Genomic DNA, 21,068 nt, shown 5'->3' on the forward strand with positions numbered 1-21,068 from the left:
AAATATTTGATCTGATCACGGGATTTGAAGAGCAAGATAAGTATTTTACAAGAGTGTCCATAGTTTCTTGAAAGGTCTTCTCCATGAGAACAAATCTATTAAATTGTGCAACTGGCTTAATTGGAACCTGCTTAAGGTCTATTTTGAATAATAAAAATGAATTCGATTTTGATGACGAAAAAGTATGAACGATAAACGCAACGTTGCCGAATGGCAGCCGCATATCAGCCGCACCTACATGAAACGTCTAATTTGAAAGGATGCTACATAGATAGTATATCACTATACTCTTAACCCAAGTACTCTAAGCTTAGCTACTTTTTTGTTCGGTGGCGTGAAGTATTGCCCTCAGGAAGTGGATGAAACCGCTGCTGATGTAAGTTCACTATAAAAATCGTGCACAATTTTAAACATATCTAAGTAAAAAATCAAATCTACAACCCACATTTCTAACTCCGTGTCATAATTACCAGGAACACATATTGTGCCACCAGTCTCGTTCTAATTACTGCAGCTATAGTTATCTGTCCTATTCAGGTCACTGCTAATGAGATCCTGAACTATGGTGATAAAACTATCTTAAATGTCCTTCTCCCGGGTCTAGGCTATTTTCAGCCCTTCAATTTTCAGCCATTCCTGAGTTATAAGTAGCACGACTTTGTAGATCATCATCTCCCAACTATGTTTTCCAACTATGTTGGGGTCAGCTTCCAGTCTCAACGGATGCAGCTGTGTAGGTATGTACCAGTGTTTTACTGACCTCGTCAACCCAGTTACCCGGGCAACCCAATACCCCTTGGTAAGACTGGTTGTCAGATTTACTGGCTTCTGACAACCCGTAACGACTGCCAAAGACGGCAATACAGCCCGGACCTACAGTTTAACGTGCCCTCCGACATTAAACATTATATACATAGACAAAAATGCAAAAAATAAATCCACATTTCTAACTCGGTGTCATAATTACCAGGAACACATATTGTGCCACCAGTCTCGTTCTAATTACTGCAGCTACAGTTATCTGTCCTATTCAGGTCACTGCTAATGAGATCCTGGTGAAGCCCTCGGAAGGGTTGCATCACAAATTATTATATGAAGGGAGGGGAGGGTATTTTGATTAATTACATTGATATTTTTACTCGAGTTTGTTAGCGCATTCGGTCTATGGATGGATCGTCTATATAATATCATAATCATGGAGTGCCTTGAATACATATTACATTGTAGTTATCTATAAACGATGGACTTATTAATTTTTTTCGCCACTGCACCTACTTAGTTTGCATTAAAGGTAGTTAGAAGCCAAAAAGTACGATAAGTCTTCCTTATTGTCATCGTCAAGTCTATGTCGATGAGGTCCGATACTTAGCACCAAAAGTAAAGCCTGCAATCCAACCATACTAAAGTTGGGAAACAACTTTTCAGATTCCGTTAATGGTAATTATTATTTCAAAAATCTGTACTGAAATTATAATAGACATGTTTTTTGCTCTCTGGTCAAACACATGAAACTCAAGCAAATTATGCTAAGAAATTGGAATCTGTATCCTCAAAAATACATGTTTATTTTATTCACCTTTCAAGTAACGCTGTGAGAGCAAATTTTAAAAATTTGAAATTCTGATCGCGTATTTTGACTAAAACTCGGTGCGGTACGTAAAGTGCGCTCCGTTGGTACTTACAAGCATGCAGGGATGACGTGAATGCATAAAATTGGGAACATGATAAAGTCAGAGCGATTTTAGCCTGTTTTATTTAATGTAGGTGCTTACTTCTTAAAAAAATATTTATTCCAAATCAGGCTTATAGGCAATTACATGTTTGAGCCGTTTGGGGTTGAAACTCTAGGGCCGTGGGGTCCGAGCGCGCACCTTCTTGCCAGGGATATTTACCAGCGCCTGGTTGACACTTCCCGGGACCCAAAGGCTGGCTTTTATTTCGCACAGAGGTTGAGCATTGCCATCCAACGTAATGCTGCCAGTCTTTTGGGTACCTTACCCAGTGACAGCGATGAGGAGCAATTTTTTGATGCACTGTATTAGTTTTAAGTTGTATATATATATATATATAAGTTTATTTTATTCTCAATTAATGTACCTAAATATTTTGTGAATAAAAAATACTTAAGTTGAAAACTCAAAGAAACATTAAAACTTAAATCAGGCTTTCTTTTATATGAAAAAATGGCTTCCGTAAGCGGGGTTCCTGTAGCCCAAACTACTCCGCGCAAATGGATAAATAATAGTCTTACTCAGAAAATGGGCTGTTTCCCACTGGAATTAATTTTCGAATAAGTCTAGTAGTTCCTGCCGTTAATGCGTTCAAATAAACAAAGTCGTCAATCTTATATTAATTATTATTCTTTATTGCACACATAAATACATTTGACACACTGAATACAGAGAGATAATGTACAACGGCGAGCTTAACTCAGCGTTGTACCTGTGTTGTTGTAATTACAACAGGAATTACAACATTAATTACAAGATTTAGAATTTAATAGGAAGGTATATAACTGGTTGAGTGAGAGATGTTTTTATTCCATCAATGAATATCTTGAGTGTAAATTGTAAAACTTATTTAGTTACTATAATTACTTTTAGGGCTGATTTTTCAATCGCCAGATAGCTGTTATCTGAGGAATTTGTTTGACGTTTTGACAGCTTTTGTATGGAAAATATGTCAAACCGCCATATTTATTCCTCAGATAGAAGTTAACTGATGATTGAAAAATCAGCCATTAATTTAATATAATATAATATTGGTAATTTAATAATTTAATGAATAGAATTGTATTTAATCTTATTAATTGCATGAAATCTAAATTTAAGTGGTGAAATTATTGTAACTTTATGTAATTGATTATTATTAGACAAATGTGTACTGCATGCTATGTGGAAGATGAAAAAAATCTAAATATTTGCACGGCAGAAATGCCGAATATAGTGAAACCCTTAGATGTTAAGAACTGATGTTAACTACCTATATTCTTGCAAATAAATATATCATTCATTCATTCATTCATTCATTCATACAGATTTATCACAGAAAATGTAATACATTCATCATAGTATTAGACATTTAAATTTATATCGTATACCTATCTTACGTTCATGGCCAAAACTAATACTACACTGAATGGTGGCATGGAAATACATACCAGGACTATATATTTTTTGACACAAAGACAAAAGTTATTTTCAGAAAACAATAGAGAGAAGTTAACGTCATCTTGTGACTTAAGATTACGTCATTAAATGCTGCGTTATAAGATAGATTAACGAGGATTTTACTGTCTTATATCGAACTAGCTGCTTCTCGCGGTTTCGTTTGTCCGGGGACAAGTGGGTACAGCTTTTTGAATGTACAACTACAATGGCTTTCGATTGGTGAAAGTATTTGATTAGTTTAGAGAAGAGAACAGACTACTATTCATAATCTCTTCTGAACTCAAACCCAAGTTTTGATGTGTTTGCGGATGAATGGAATATGATAATGTTTGAATTTTTGCTAGAAGGATGTAGGGTTGAGTTAAAGTAGTACTTAATAAGTTAAATAGTGTAATTGGATTCGGCCATTCTATTTTATTAATTAAATAAATAATATCCATACCTATACAAACAGATAGACATACTTGTAAAAAAAACTTATTTTTTCGTATCAATCATTGACTGTTTCTTTGCATAGAAAACTCCTTTCATATAAAATATCCTAACAGACAAAACAAAGTTCATCAAACACCCCTCGTTGTAGGATTTACAATCGTACTAACTTTGGAAACTTATAAATATTTGAGCGCCACTTCGGTTTAACTCGGTCTTATTTCAAAGCATCTGGATAGAGATTGCCTAGTCTAGAACCATACTAGTTCCGAGTTTAGTTAGAGTTTTAAATAACTACGGAACTAGTATTTGAATAATGAATATGCAAGCTTCATATTTCCATTCGGAAACATTTGTTACACTGCAGAGAATGGATAAGTTTTGAAACAAGTCAAATGCAGAATTGTATTACTATTTTCGGTTTAGGCTGGATGAATAAATAACTAGAGGTAATAAAAGACTGAACTGACTACTTTTTAAGCCACACAAATATTTTCTAAGAACATTGCAGAGCAATGACGATGATCGGCCGATCTTTGAGGTACGCACTCGTTCCGTGGATGGGTAACCATTTTGTGATAACACAGAAGAACTCTTTCCGTGTTTTAAATTAGTCTTTGATAGTCGTTACGGGTAGCTAAAAGTCAGAAGGTGTGACAACCAGTCGTACCAAGTGGTATCCGCACAATACGGTTATGTTCGTATGGTCGTTGGGGTATAGCTGACCCTAACATACTTGGGAAAAAGCTAGGCCGATGATGGTTTCCTGAGAACAATACATCCGGCCAAACAAATTCTTAACTTCTATAATTTTAGCAAAAGTTAATCAAACTCATCTTAAAACTGAGAAAAAACTGTCTATCAACTAAGTCTTGAACGTTGTCAAGTTTCCCACATCCCTATACAAAAACTAGTCCAATTTAGGCCTCGTTATTAAAACAAGTTTTTACCCCGGCACCACCCGGTCCTAATGAATTAACTTTCAGGCCAACTTCAGAACTTTCGCTCTATAACTTTCAGGGGGTTAAATTTTAAACACATTTTTAACAGTTTGTTGACAATTTAATGTCTGTTAGAGTTAGGGGTCTTTTGGAGGCCTTTAATTTTAAATGTGGGTCTGAGTACAAGTTTCAGTGGAAAAGTTTTTTTTTTGTAAATATTTAGAGAATGTATAAAGGTTGTACATAGGTAAATAAAAAAAATGTAGAACAAGAGACAATCAATTTTAGTTATTTCCTAAAATCTGAACGATAAAATAATCATCGGTTATTCAAATAAAATTTAAGTAATGCTTGAGAAGTCAACCAGTTATTCAGTCTTACTGGAATAAATAACTATTTACTTATTTTCTACTTTAACTGATTTCTGGTCTCATTACCGCTGCTATTCAACATTCTCAAAGAAAATTATTAGTAAAATAATCTAAAACTACAGCAAAAATTCCACGTGTACGAGAGAATTAATAGAAACTCAGATCTCACAATAAAATTAATAACAGAAGTAAATTAAAGTTCTTAAAGAAACATTCAATATAGTTGATTCCTAACAGTACCCACACACTGCAAACTTTTAGTCGGCCGATTTTTGCACTTATAAATCAGTATGAAGATGAATGATAGTGAGCATGTTATTCTTTTACGCAAAAACGGTTGAAATTTGGTATACAGATAGATGAAAACCTGGATTAACTCATAGGCTACTTTTTATCAACACACCACGCGGGTAAAGCCGCGAGTGGAGTCTTAAATATCTGTCGGCCGACTGTTTAGTCTGCAGTATTACGCCATCTTGAAAACTTAGAAATAATTACTACAGAGGTACTAAATAAGAACCCTTTTGTCGCGAGCTATTTTTTCTTGTTTCATAAAAATTTAATTTAGCTTTGTTAGCTTTTGAAGAATGGTAAAACTTTTCGTAATTAAAGACTTGCTTGTTTTTAAGATTTTTTTGTTGCCAAGTACTAAATTATGTAGACAGAGTACTTAGTCGCTTTCAAACTAAACTTGTTACTGTTAAAAATTACACGTTAATTTGTTGTAAGCTGTGAAAATTCTTTATAAGGTTTTCAGGTCCATTGGACTCATTAGGCTTATAATTTTTGAAGTTTTAGGATTTTATTTCTGTATATTTACCTACAATTGGGATACGGGCAGGAGGATGATTCAAATTCAAATTCAAATTCAAATTTATTTATTTATCTTTTGTACACAATATCTTAATTAGGTCTTACATTTTAATTATTCTAGGTAAATAACATTTCGGTGCCTGTATAGAAATTAATCTGTACCACAGGCGTCACGGCCACTTTCAGTTACTTTATGCTATGATTCTACCTTAAAAATATTTATTTTATATACTTCTATATATCTAACACACAATTTATACATAATTATACGTTTTATTTATACTTAATTTAAGAATACATTAAAACTTAACATTATTACTACGTACTACCCAATTATACCTAAGTATGTCTTATTTGATCACAGTCAGCAACTCCTCGGTTTCGTCATAATTCAGTGTTTGTAAATACTGCGACGTCCGCAGTTTTGCTCTGGCATAATTCAGGTCGTATATAGGTACTACTTTGTTTATTTTATTATACAAATATGGACCTAAAAATTCGAGGAATCGGTTTGTAAACACAAACTTTGATGTAGAGTGAGAAGTACAGACAATATCTTTCCGTCTCTTAGTGTTAGTAATATGATGATGATGATTTACCAAATATTTTGAGAAATTTATGTTCGTCCGTAAAAATATGACAAAGTTATATACGATGTTAAAAATAAGCCTGTACTTATTTATTTACTCACATATGTATATTCTCACAAAAAAGTTGATTGGTAGGTATGTTCTTTCCTTTTTGATTATCATTAAAAAATTAGAGACCTTTTGTTTTTTGTTTCAATAATAGAATAGAAACTATAAAAAAGCTTTTCTTTCTATCTGAATTTCATTAAAAAAATATCATCCCTTGCAACACAAAACTGCTGACGTATTGATTCAATACAGACAATTGACGCTCAAGATAAATTGACAGAATCAACGCGGATATTCGAAGCACTCTTGACGTTTTGTATAAAAGGCGACGGTGAAAATGAACGGTGCAGTTAAGCAGACTCCCATTAAACGATGCCACGCCTTGTAAGTGTGGTACAAGTCATAGGACAAGTTAAGTTTTTGATACACTTCTTTTAAACTACAACGAACAGTAGTAGACGACGCTAGTAGTAGTAAAGTATGCTGGAAAGTTAACCTAAACAATTTTCTTTATTTTCATGTTGAATTAGAAACAGGAATACACAAAAAACTAAATAATATATGCGAAATCAGTAGTTTTTAGTAGGAAGTCATAGGGGTACGCACTAGTAAAAGAGTTCAAAAATGAAAATCTGTGGATGAGTGTCCATCTTGTCATGACAGCTCCTCCATATTTCGGAAGGCACGTACGTCATGTCACCCACGGCAGTCCACACCTACCAGAAAGTTTGACAACCAGTCTTATCAAGGAGTTTAAATATATTAGATAGGCATTCACTAAAACACTGGTACTCATCCAGTTAGACTGGAAGCCGACCCCTACACAGTTCGGAAAATTCTATGCGATATTCCTTGCAGTACTTAAGTTAAACCAATTAGAATTCTAATACGATTGACTCTTGTACCATACACCAATAAGTAATAACTCAATGTCAGTTCCAAAGATATTTTGCCAATTTCGAGTTCTTAAGATTTGGATATTTCTCATTATAAATTCTTTTGTTTCCAGTTTACACTGAAATGCCGAGGTTTGATGACCTGGCGGGTTGCATTAGAATATTCTAGAAATCAATGATAATAGTGGATTCTTCGGCTTCAACTGTGTATAGAAGTAGCTACTTTAATTATTCGGATCGTTGATTAGAAGTAGGTACCGAACTATGTAAATAAAGCGATAGAAGCCCGTTGAAAAGCTGTATCTATTGAGGAGAGAGAGTCACTCTTTGATAGTCAAGTGTTCCACAGAACACCATTTCCACATAACAAATGCTATAGCTACATATGTCACTTCCATAACTTAAGCGGGTCACGGTTAACATATTTAGTAACGAAAGCTTGTATGCGTGTCTAACCAGCCTTTGAACCAAAACATATGTTTACATATATGTCCACTTACTGAAAATCGTAAGCCCGCCTTGGGTGCAATCAAGGAAAAATTACCTTGAACCTACCCGATGTCTCATTAATCTTCATTCAGTTTTTATCAATCAGTCCAGCTATGTATTCATGACGCGTAAAAACAAAACCATTGCAATTTTGTAATAAATATTTTATCATATAGGTAAATCCAATGTTTACATACTTTTATATAACGTCAACAAAAGATTAATGTTAAGCATTGATTTCGCGAATATCTATAGGTACAAAGATAAGCTATCTTTCACTGATAATGTCACAAAACCGAAAAGTGGTCAGAAAACCCATTCCTATAAAAAATCTACAATATATTTTTTCTCAATAACTTAACTCTTTTCCTAAGTAAGTAATTCAGTAAATGTTATAAAACTTTTAATTTGATTTTCAAAATATAGGATACAATGTGACCAATAATAAGTAAGTCACCATTTTTTTGCTGATGCATGTATTGTGTAGCAAAGGACCATTTTTGTTTTCAGAGTGGTCCTTCGGTACATATCCCTCTTTTGTCCAATTTTCTCCCGATAAACAAATCAAAGTGAAATGAAGAATATTGTATATTGGGCCAGATTACCACCAGCCTCGGTGGCGCAGTAGGCAGCGCGTAAGTCTCATAATCTTAAGGTCGTGAGTTCGATCCTCACCCGGGGCATATCTTTTGGTGTATTTGACCAAATACGGTAAACTAAACTGTAGAAAAAGACCGAGGAAATATGTATGTTTTGTAACAGCCAGTTTCTTCATCAAAAGTTAAAGCCAAAGTAAAAGTCAAAGTAATGTCTAAAGTAAAAGTAACGGTCAAATTCAATTTTTCTATTAGTTTTGTCGTCACTTTAGCCTTGAAAAAACGTATTTGACCGTTACTTTTACTTTAGACATTACTTTAACTTTAACTTTTGATGAAGAAACTGGCCGTAAGTGGTATTTAGTTAGTTAAAATGCAAGCTTACATAGTATGTATTAAGTATGTTTTATCAGGGTGGGATTAAACCAAACGAAAAACTAGAACTAGGACACAAAAAATCTGTCGCAGAATTTGGACCCTGTCAAAGTTTTTCAATGAAAACAGACGTAAAGCATACGTAGTTTGGTTGTAGTCTATTAAATCAATTAATAGGTTATCACAGAGCGAGTCGAGTATACATTCATTTGGTTTGATAGTTTATAACGCCCTTGGAATCCATAAAAAAAGTGTGAAAACTTTCCCTCGAACATGATGATGCAATCAAAATTGCTTTAATATCTCCTAAAATCAATATACATATTCTCCCCAACCGATTTCGGAACCCTACAAGCTTAACCCTGTAAATAACGACCGTCATTTCTTTTCGTTACACATAAAACAATAAAATGGTATCAATTCTCATGAGAATCAATTTCAATCTGTTTCTCAATACATTTCATTTGGCAACAATTTGCGTAGTCACTGGAATTCCGTAATAAAATCTAGCGTTATATGTTTTGGGGGACTTCTCTTTTCGTCTTTGGAGGGTTAAAGTATTGTGTGTATTAAAGTATTGTGGGTATCTTGTTAGTAGCGACAATAATAATATTTAAATGGGAATTGATTACTTAAGTTAAAGGATAGCACTAAAAATCTTTAATACTCTTAACAGATTTGATTTAATAGACTGTTAACAAATGAACACTTCAAATGTAATTTCTACAATTCAATCATTAATGGTCCATTATTGTTGGCCCAGTGGTAAAAACACCAGCTTATACCAAGCGCTGGTATGCGGGTTCAATCCTATATAAAGTAAGTGCCAATGTCACTTTTGTATGTTAAATGTACCCTACTTACTTATTTTAGATACCTATACTAAGTAAAGGTTAAGAAAATAATAAAAAGGTGATGATAGTTAAGCTTAGAAATCTATATAATAGATTATATTTTAGGCAAAACTCTTTCAAACAATCCTCTTATATATCAGGCAGAGACTAGCAGACTTCGTAGCTATCACACATAGCGCACAGAATCCCCCTAAAAATAAACATAACAATACATTTTTATTACTAAAACTGATCACGGATCTCCGTTACACATCCATCCGACACAATAATTCAGGATTTGTTACACCATTGCGCGATTTCAGCTGTACCTCAATAAGGGTAGAGTCTACACGATGCAAGTAGCAAATCAAATCGTTTCTTGCACTGCGTATTATACATTGGGTGGAAAATATAAAATTATAGTCACAATTATGGACCCTGATGGGCACAGTAGAATAGTTAGAAGAGGGAAAAGCGTTTAATGTAAGTTAGTAGTAGTAAATTAGTTAATAGCTTTCGCTTATAGTGTATAAAGTATTAAGAACTTAGTTTATGCATATGTAAGTAGATAACATATTATAAAATATTTATTTTATTTTTTTGGATATACAATATAATACCTAAAATTGAGGCACATACGCAGGTTACATGCATTTTAAAAACGTGTGCAAATCCAGCGACCAAAGCAGGCTACTAACCCGCGTGCTCTGTTGCGTGCGCGCGGGTCACTTGCGCATGTTAACTTGCTCCAGCTACATGTACCGTGTAGACGCACCCTAACATTGTGCAAAGATATATGGCGATGGACTCTCTTTCGATAGCGATGGTCATAAAAATTGAAATAAAATATTTTATTCTTTATCTACTTTGATTTTAAAATTCATTGGAAACTAGATTTATAAGGTTCTAACATTGGATTAGAAGTGAACTGAATTAAAAAAAGGGGAAGGTTCATATAACATAAAGTCAATTATGAAAATGCCATTCTAAAAATATTTATATATTATATTGTCGAAGTATTTTGTCTACGATTTCGTCCCGATAGATTTTGGTTACTCAGATATTATTATTTGGTGTTATGTTGATGTCAACTATGTTGTACCTAGTTGGTAATGGGCATACTAAAACCTGCGAACATATCGAAATATTCTGCCTATCAGTTCTGTTTTCGTGTGATCAATACAAAGGCCCTCAATAACAATTCACCACGTTTTAAACAAACATATCATATTTCGAACATCAGGAAATCTGTACCACCATTCCACGAAACGCGGAAATGAGTGCGTCGCGCTCCGTTTAGAACCCAATGAAATGAAATGAAATGAAATGAAATGAAATGAAATGAAATGAAATGAAATGAAATTGTTTATTTTGCAAGTTGGACATTACATCACTTTTACACGTCATTTTAAGAACGCTGAGGCCGGCATTTCCTAACTGACTGATCCCTGAGAAGAAACGCCGAAACAAACTCAAGGGTCATAGTCTCTTTTAAAGTCCAAACATGTTATAAATGAAATAATTATGTGTGAGTGTCACCATGTACGCGGTCTGGAATGGCCTTTTGAGGAAAGAGCCACATCAGGCTGGAGCTGACCAGTCCCAACAGACGGCACGCATGCATCAGTCGTCGTGTAGCTCAACCATATCTTAGGGAGCTCAACGACCTGTCACACGACGATATCAGATCTGCAGAACATTTGCGTAGGCCATTCAAAAATACTCAAACCCGCCAGACAGTATTTATGTTATAAGGATATATAATGTTGCTCGCATACACGATACTCACATTCACAATAATAATAATAAATTAAAAAAAAAAATATACAATTATAACATATAAATGTCAATAAGAAGAATGTCATTAATAAAATGTTATCTGATGATAATAATATTTAAATGTCAAAAGTAACAATACACAGGCATTTAAAAAGATATCACTCACTAAGCGAGCAGCAATGCACTTACATACAGGTACCTATCACAGGTTCCAATGTACAGGTATTTACAGTACGGTACGGTAAATGCTGGCAACATTTGCAATGAGCTGGGCTAAATAGCAATCAGTAGAACGTTCTAGTAGTTACCTGAATTAGGAGTTTTCAATTAACGTGAGCCTAGTTCTCAAATACGATTTAGAAATAATATAAAAGTTTAAAGAGATTTTTGACACGTTTGCAAAAAGTAGTAAGTTTGACGAGTTGTGTGTGACTGTCTGTAGCAAGTACCTCTTAGACGGATGGGCCGATTTGGATGCAAATGAAGAAAAGCTAGAATTCGCTATTATTACAAAAGTAATAATATATACTGGTATAATTTTTCATGTATATATGTATTTGGTATGTATACTGGTATAATTTTTCATTGCTAATGTACCACAATTATATACAGATAGAATAGATAGAATATTATTTATTGTACACCAAAACAAACATAGACAAGGACATTACAAAAAAAATACGTGTGAGTACAATAGGCGGTCTTATCGCTCAAAAGCAATCTCTTACAGACAACCTTTGGATGGAGTCGGTTTTAAATAGATAGATTACGGGTAAGCAGTAGTTCCCTCCAGATTCGAGTAGAACAGCAGCTAGTATAGGAATATAATTATACGTGTGTCAATATGTTGGCGAGGTGTCAGTGTGTTAGCATCAACACGATTACGTACGTAAGACGCGGTGAAGCGAGCTCGCCAATATTTGCCGTAGCTCCTACTGAAAGTCAAACATACTGTTTATTGGATATATACAGGAAAATCTGCTGTATTAAAAGTAGTATGTTAACCTATTCCAATACAATTAAGAGGAAACATTTTTATTTGTACCCTAAAGTTTCCAAAACAACTGAAAAAAAAAAATCTTTCATTGTTAGAAAGTTAGACTCTTACTGAGTAACATAGGCTATATTTTATCCTGGTGCAGCAGTAGTTCCCTCCTTTTTCGAGTGGAACATCTAGTAAGGCAATATAATTATACGTGTGTCAATATGTTGGCGAGGTGTCAGTGTGTTAGCATCAACACGATTACGTACGTAAGACGCGGTGAAGCGAGCTCGCCAATATTTGCCGTAGCACCTACTGAAAGTCAAACATAGTGTTTATGGGATATATACTGCAGTATCAGACATGTCTTGAAAGAAATACTTCATGTATATGATTAAAATTTGAATGCAATAATACTTCAGTTATCATTAAAAAGTAGCTAACGTTATTTATCCCTACTTAAATAATAAATTCGAAAGTAGGTAACTCTGTCTATCTGTCTGTTGCGCTTTGACGTCGAAACCACTGCACTGATTTTAATAAAATTTGGTACAGAGATAGAGTCTACTTTAAGAAAGAACATAAGATAGTTTTTATCCCGGACTTTTGAACAGTTCTCCTGGAAACGAGATATAACCGAACTCGACGCGGGCGAAGCCGCGGGCCTAAGCTAGTTCTGTATAAGGATATCTGCGTTGATACTGTCATTTCAATATGAAAGCGTAATAATTTCCGTAACCTAAAGTGTCTCTTATAAAGTTAACACATCCAAATCATTGGAGCCATTTTTCGGTAAAGAAAATCTACCCCTTTATATGGACTCTCATTCATATTGGTAGGTATGTGTGATCTCACCTATCTGTGTAAATACACTAATACAATTGTCTTTGTGTGCGTGTACTCGGGGGCACTCGGTAGTGGCTGAGTTGCTGTATTGTGTACCACGGTATGGAATTGGTATGGTTGTTTGTGACCAATGTACAATTACACACACAAGCATGGCTCACCAGTTTTCATGAAACAAAGCATCTATAAGGATTTTAACTATAGGATGTAGGTTGTAAGTACGCTATAAAATACATCATTACCACAAAACCTATTATTCTTTATTGTACACAAAAACATATTAAAATACACACAACACAGAGAAGACATGTACAAAGGCGAGCTTAACCCAGAACTGGGTTCTCTAACAGCAAACCTTAGAGCGATAGAGAGATGCGATAGGGAAGAGTCTACACCTACTTTATTACCACCTGAGTAGAACCTACTTTCAGCTCTTCCAATATGCATAAAATCGATTCATACTATATTCAGTTAGCTCAAACTACCGTCAGCTATTCCAAAGATAAATCCAACTCCAGTTTTCAAAGTAGAAAAGTTTTCATATAAAATATGCAGGCAACTCAAATTGCTTAGTGTAATTGGTATCGTTGCAGAACTTCGATCATTTAAACAACCAGAGCTGCCAATAAGCTTAGAGGTATATCTTTATCTGAAAAGTTTGTCAATTACAAGCAAGGCGAGGCTACGCAATAAATACTGATAGCTCACTCATGCATTTTCGATCACATCGTGACGCACGCACACTATGAAACACTACTAATACATATTTTATGTAAATGTAATCAAATGTAATTATTTATACGAAATCGTATGAAACTTTGGAAACATGAATTGGTCCAATCGTCTAAATCGGGAAGAATCACAGACATAACATTTGACAGATTCGATTCCTTCGCCGCGGTCGATTTGAGGGCAAGTCACGGCAATACGAGACGCCATATCCAGTTGGTTGAATGCTCTAAGTTTGAGAAACCAATTATACGTACTTATATTGTTTTGTTTATCTTGAATACGTCTTCGATGCGAAATGGCTTTGCCAATCATTGGTCTTGTTATGTTTGGTTTGCTGATTTATTTCTCTTTTGTTTTGAAAATTTGATTTCAATTGTTTTGGATTTTTGGTGATTCTGTAGTTGATTGTAGATATCAACGTCATGATTTTTATGACACTAATATTTTTTTTTTATTGTACAAAAAAAATATTAGATAGAAAAAATGCTATAGACGTTGATAGAATCTAGATCACTTTTAAGGCTGGCTTTTTGGGTAATTGGAGCCATCGTCCTCCGTACTAATATGTATTAATAGTACCTACTACAGTAGTAGTACAAAGAATATATAGAGGATCAATTGCTTGTAACGTAATACATAAATATATTTTACTATACCTACTATATAATATCCAACAATGACATAATTACTTTAATAATGTAATTTCATTAAGGAATTCTTTTAGGAAATGGACCAATTTATTCTTGTCATCTTTATTCTTACAACCTTTCTTTAATTTGCCTCTCTCTAACCCTAAATCCACATTCATCCTTAGCCAGAACCATTAAAATGTAAAAATTATTTTTTTTACTTAAATTGAATCAATGTTTAAGTCACTAAAAACCTCTTCTAAATTGACCTTAAGTGACTTAGACCCGTCGAATATAAAGCATAAAGTCCCAGAATCTCGGCCCAAACGGCTAAGGTTTAAAGGGGCGATCCATCACACTGATTTAAAGACCTATCCCTACTGACGGGACCAGATTCAGTTTCAGAGAGGTTTTATGTTATTTCATTCCAGTTGAGTCGTAAGAAGCTGTAACCTACATAGATAGTTTTCGATTTTCTTTTTTTTCTTGTGTTCTTTTTTTGAATACGTCACGGTGGAAGTCACTACACAGATACCAATTATGATCTGTCCGTTTTTAGGGTTCCGTACCCAAACGGTAAAACGGGACCCTATTGTTTTCGCTCCTCTGTCTGTCCGTACGTCCGTCTGTCACCAGGCTGTATCTCATGAACCGTGATAAACAAATACTGAAAACTAGAATATAATAAATATTTTGGGGGGCTCCTATACAACAAACGTGATTTTTTTGCTCATTTTCAAAATAATAGTCGGAACGGAACCCTTCATGCGCGCAAGACCGACTAGCATTTGGCAGGTTTTTTTCTTGTGTTCTTGTTTTGAATTTTGAATTTGATGTTTCACGTTGGAAGTCACTACAGAGATATCAAGTATGATCTGGCTGTTTTTTTACCGTTACCAGTCGTGTCGATCGATACAAAAAATGCTATGTACTTTTGAAAATTGATAGCTGTTAGCTGCACAAAAGATTCAGTACCCCTGTATCTGTTGTTTCATCATCTTCCGAGTCTTTTTACCAACTATGTTGGGGTCGGCTTCCAGTCTAAACGGATTTAGCTGAGTACCAGTGCTTTACAAGGAGCGACTGCCGTATCTGACCTCCTCAACCCAGACCCGGGCAACCCAATACCCTTTGGTTAAACCCCTTACATCTGTTATTTGATCGGTAATAAGAAACGACGACGGCTTGACTGCCTAGGTCAGCCTGCTTAAAAAAATCTTAAAAAACACACTGAAAAAAAAAAACACATGTTGAATAAATTGAGAAATGTTTTCAGCAATTAAAAAAATCATTTATAATATTAATTTATAATTTAAATAACTTTCTCTAGAACTTTTCCATTCATTATCTTCTCAATTCTCTTGGCTTATTAGCTCTACAGAAAATAATTGAGATACTTCTCAAAATTGAGTATAACACCCACCATACTGAATAATGGGCCTTATTCTGAAATATTGGGACACTGAAAACCAAAATTGTGAAGAGTTAAACCTATTAGACCAATAACAAGAACCCACGGAGCAAAGAAAGATGAGCAGAGGTGCCATAAGGTAGGTCAAGCACCTTCTTGTAGGTCAAACACAATCAGTAGTTGTGAATAAAAAGTTTAGCTACGACTGAACTAACGAAGCGTTCAGACTATTTGACACATCTGTCGAAGATTTTTTGTATTACAAAAAATGGGTGGGTTCCGATGAAAGCGTATGAGGGTAGAGCCAGTAACGTTCGTCGTCCCTCTAACAACCGCGACGCTATACTTTCATATGGTGGCTCCTCACGATACCAACTTTACACAGACGTTCATAGAATAGGTAATAAATCGGTGCCTACCATAGTCTGAGCCAATGATAAGTGTGCACAAATATCTTGTCATCCTATTTTCCCTTAAATTACAGATTATTACACAGACTTTACATTTCCACTTTAGATTTCTATTCAAACTTAAACTTCATACAGATATATGCGCAAACTTAATGTCTGTATCGTGTCGACCTATTATTAAGAGATTGTCCGTTATGACATCTCTGCTCGCCATTTTCTTCTCCATGCAAGAACCCAACAATTGCTCACAATTCCTCGAATATTTAACTAGCAAAACAAACAAAGCTGAGTAATTAATTTTGATGTTATTATTTCGAAGACTGTTATTGATGATTCTGTTTATTTAAAGTAAACAAGTTTACTTGGAATATGTACTGTGAATATATTGTAATATATGGATATTGTATTGTAGTACATTATTTAAGCGCACATAGATTTAATATCTTCTCTTAATAAGAGAAGGGACAAATAAAAACCATTTTAATTTATGTTGGTACTAAAATTGTGATAAAATTAAAGTAAATAGTCGTATAAGATAATCTAGTAAGGAAACTAGCATTTTAACTTATTTTTAAATAGCTACTGTTCGCGGCTGTGTCTTCATTGGCAATATCAATTCACATACATTTGTAAATACGTTACATAAAAATCGTCTTTCAGATTTTTTTATTTAATAAACAAAATTAACACAAGATAATAACAAATCTGATAAAGGTCGACTTTATTTATTGTACAAACTCGCGAAACAATGAAGTTCTTCACAATTAAGCAGAAGAGTATCATTAATTAATTTCGTTGGACTTGTCTCGTTGATAAGTGTCGACTCACGATGTTCCAGATCGATTTGGAGAATATTGCTTCAGATTCTTTGAAGGTCAACTGTTCAAGGTTATATTGGTAATTTTGATTTGACTGCCGTTTGTTTTGATATAAATATAGTGGTAATATTTTAAACGCTTTATGTAGTTTGTAAGGGGTGTTTGGATACACTTTTACGTTAAAAGTACTGTATAGATTTTGCTGAAATTATTGCTTAGGTTATGACACTTTCCTAATGATGCTTAGGGATAGAAGAGAAGTTTTTCTTCATGACAGATAAAATAAAACTTTTTACATGGCTCTAGAAGCCGGTGGCAGAATAAATTCAGTAAACAGACTTCCAACCACTGACTTCTAGAGCCTCAAAAGTTTTATTTAGACCTTTCAGTATTGTGAAGTCGGTTTATATTTTTCTGACTACATATGATAATGTATTGGTATAATAATATTACCACAATAATTAATCCAATACCTAACATTTATTTACCTAAGACTGAAAACAACAAATCCTGAACAAATCCAGTCCATTCTCTTGTTATTCAGCTCAGCATAGAACGGATAGTTTCAGTTAATACTTAACTCGTTGAAGTTAAATCAACAGATCGCCTCTCAGCCTGTTAGTTATTCAACGTGTGTAAAACCATCCGTAAGTTATATGTCATTTAAAAAGTTTTGTTTTGTACATACGGGTGTGAAGAATGGCTAATGCTTTTTAGCTGTAATAGAGCTTACACATTGGCGAATATTCACGCGCAGCAAAGCCAAGCGTTTAAGCGCAACACATTCCGAACTGCTGAAATCTGACGTGCGGTTTTTAATATCATTCTTGTACTTGGCTGTGGTTGTCTTATTCTTAACTCGTCGCTCGGTTTTCCTGCTTGGAAATACCCAGTGTGAAAATGCTGTAATATCTGATGTCGTTCTAATCATCATGGAGAAATAATGATCCTGCGGAGCTGCACCAATATCCCTGACTGACATTAATAATGCAATTGCATATTCGCTTGCAATTTCAACAAACGACGATCCGATTGCCTGTTTTTTGTAAGGGTATTCTGCGTTAAGGAGTCAGGATATCTGAGGGGTCACAAACTTTTATCAATAACTTTTATGTTCTGGTCATTTTCATACTTATCTAGTGTCAGTGTGTACTCATATATTGGGGAAATGACAAGAAAGCGTAGTCTTAGAAAACTACACATGGATTTTCTGTTTAATTAAAACTAAGCTCATCGCTTTTAATAACCGTGAGTCTCAAAAAGCGAACATTGTTTACGTTGTAAAGCGTTCTGGGTGCTACAAAATACCAACTTTCACCTACACACTCACACGAAACACTACCATCTTATATCCTTACTATACGGTTGAAAATCCCCTGGCTTTCTATTCTGGGATGGCAAAGAGAAGTTGGTGAGGATGACATGTCACCCTGTGAAGAACTTTTAACAAAGTTCTGAATTCTGCCGTGGATAATAGACGGGTGCCAGTATAGAGCCCATGACAATATGATAGTTTAATGTTCCTGGATTTTCTAGGCTCAGCCCACTGGCTTGGAAATGTATCCCAGTTGGAATAAGTTTTAGTTGTACACCTACAGCTTATTGTTTGCATTAATAATGTTAATCTGTGTTGGTTGTGTGTAGCTAAGTTTAGATTTGTCAACTGTTTTGATTTGTGTGTTCTAGAATGAAAATCTACTAATAACAGCTCGGACTTAGGCTGTGTGCAAACCAAACTTTATTTGTTACGCAGTTTATTATATTTACATACTTATACACTTTTTCGTTCACATGTAATCGACGATACGTTATGCGTAATATGCATAGACGATGACATAATTCGGAGGCTGACAGTCAGTTTGGTTTGAACGCAGCCACACTAAACATTCTTTCCGGAATATGAAGGAACTCGTTGTGTGTAATCCAAAAGTCCAAAGATAAACAAATGACAACCGGGGCTTGCGAATTAAGGTGCTTTCTTAAACCCACAGGAATAAGTTATATCATAGATGATGATCCATCCACGGGGCCACCGCACCAAGCGTGGGTTTGATCCATAGGCACGGGTCAGTCTATCAAAAGTTTATGGCTGTGTGGCTGTTACTGTGGAGCCATGAGCTCCTCAGATAAATAACAGACGATATATAGCCCAATAAATATGCCACAGTAATGTCTTATTGTTTCAAGCAAATGCTCATGAATTATTTTATCCCAATTTGCCGTTCAATCACCTACATTCGTAACGGCTTGTTTTTATTGTTCCGTCCTTATTTTAATGGTTCTATGAATATTTATATTTCTATTTACATTTTCCTATTTATAAATAAGTTAAGAAATTAATTTGCTTGAAAGATTTATGAGAAGTTTTCTCGAACAGTTTTTTTGAGTTAATCAGATTCAGCCGGCTGAGTTTCCATAGCGATACTTTTTATCCAGGTATGCTAAGTTTGCAATTCGAGTAAAACCATGTGGGCCAGTAACATTTATATAAATAGTACTATGATTTATATTTCTGGTATGAAATGAGATGATTCGTAGACATATCGACTCGGTTCTAATTTATAGGTTTTCCCATTTTGGGCAATAACGTAGCCTCCAAAATTCTTGTAGCAAGGAAAGATATAAGGAAACAATGTGCTTAGTAAATGGCATTAATATGTATAATCTTTCATAATTTCAGGCCTAAACTACTGGACCGGTTTAATGTCACGTGTTTATAGTCTAAGAGAAAAGAAAAACAAGGACATGGGTAACATATAGCTCACACCCAGGACGAAGGAATTAAAATAAAATGTCTAGTTCCTGTAAACAACAAACGACCCGCTTTGTCCAGATATAGAAAAAAATTGTTCCGATTCAATTTCCTCTTGTATCACTGACATAAAAATACCTCTTGAAAATAATAATTCTATGTCACAAAAAATGGACCCAGTCCCTTGGCCGTAAAAGGGATAAAAAGCCATTGAAAATTTATTGGCCATACCTTTATTGTAGTTACAGATGGCTGAGCCACAATTGCTAAAGCCTTTTTGAGATATAAAGCGTTTTGAAAAGATATTTTTTAATTTATAGGGCTCTAAACTAGTTGATGACCTAATAGATACAAAACTAGAGATAGAAATTGATTTATTTGATAGATAGGGATAAAATGAGCTTTTGAACGGACATTGAGCAGAATAGCATATAATTTTCAAGACTCAGCAATTGAGTTGTCAATGTCAATTTCAGTTATAGAAAAATAGTATTTTATCAGATACTAGCTGTTTTCCCGCGGTTTCATTTGCGTCCTATGGAATGACTGCCCGTACCGGGATAAAATATGTATAGCCTTTGTTTCTCCGGATGAGCTTTCCAACAGTGGAAGATTTTTTCAGTTCAGTAATTTCTAAGCTTTTAGGGTACAAACAAGCAAACTAAAAATGTTTCTTCTGTTTTATATTAAAGTATAGACTTCATTGAACAACATTATCATAAAGAAGTATCTAAAAATATAATTTTGAACAACTGTAGTAAAACATATTTAGGAACTGAAACGACCATATATACCACGCAGCTCTTAAAAAGACTTCCCAAGATAATTTCCTTACTTTCTCCATAACAGTGTATCATACAATGACGTATTCACATTCTCAACTTCGTTCATCCAGTATTTACTTTACAAACTTTACTTCAACCCATTTTCAACCTTGTACCTACCACTATAGGTCTCAGTATTGTATGTCACAGTGGCGTCGTTTAAAAACTTTCCCCATATTTTTTTCTTCAATGAAAAAGGCCTAGTCATAACCATTTGACATTGGTGGAACTTTGAAATGTAGGTACAATGGAGTCCTGTGATAAAGTTTTATGATGAAAAATATGGATAAACAAACATACCTATGATATGAAATAAGTTTATATGGTTATT

At 34.5% G+C, this 21,068-nt stretch overlaps 1 non-coding gene across 1 annotated transcript; it reads left to right on the forward strand.

Annotated features, from left to right (window-relative positions):
• Window positions 1–8,360: 8,360 nt before the first annotated feature.
• On the forward strand, window positions 8,361–8,433 carry Trnam-cau. Its single transcript has one exon. It is a non-coding gene; the product is annotated as a tRNA-Met (tRNA).
• The last annotated feature ends 12,635 nt before the right edge of the window (window positions 8,434–21,068 follow it).

The sequence above is a fragment of the Helicoverpa zea genome, chromosome 24 (assembly GCF_022581195.2).
Source record: "Helicoverpa zea isolate HzStark_Cry1AcR chromosome 24, ilHelZeax1.1, whole genome shotgun sequence".
Taxonomy (NCBI): domain Eukaryota; kingdom Metazoa; phylum Arthropoda; class Insecta; order Lepidoptera; family Noctuidae; genus Helicoverpa; species Helicoverpa zea.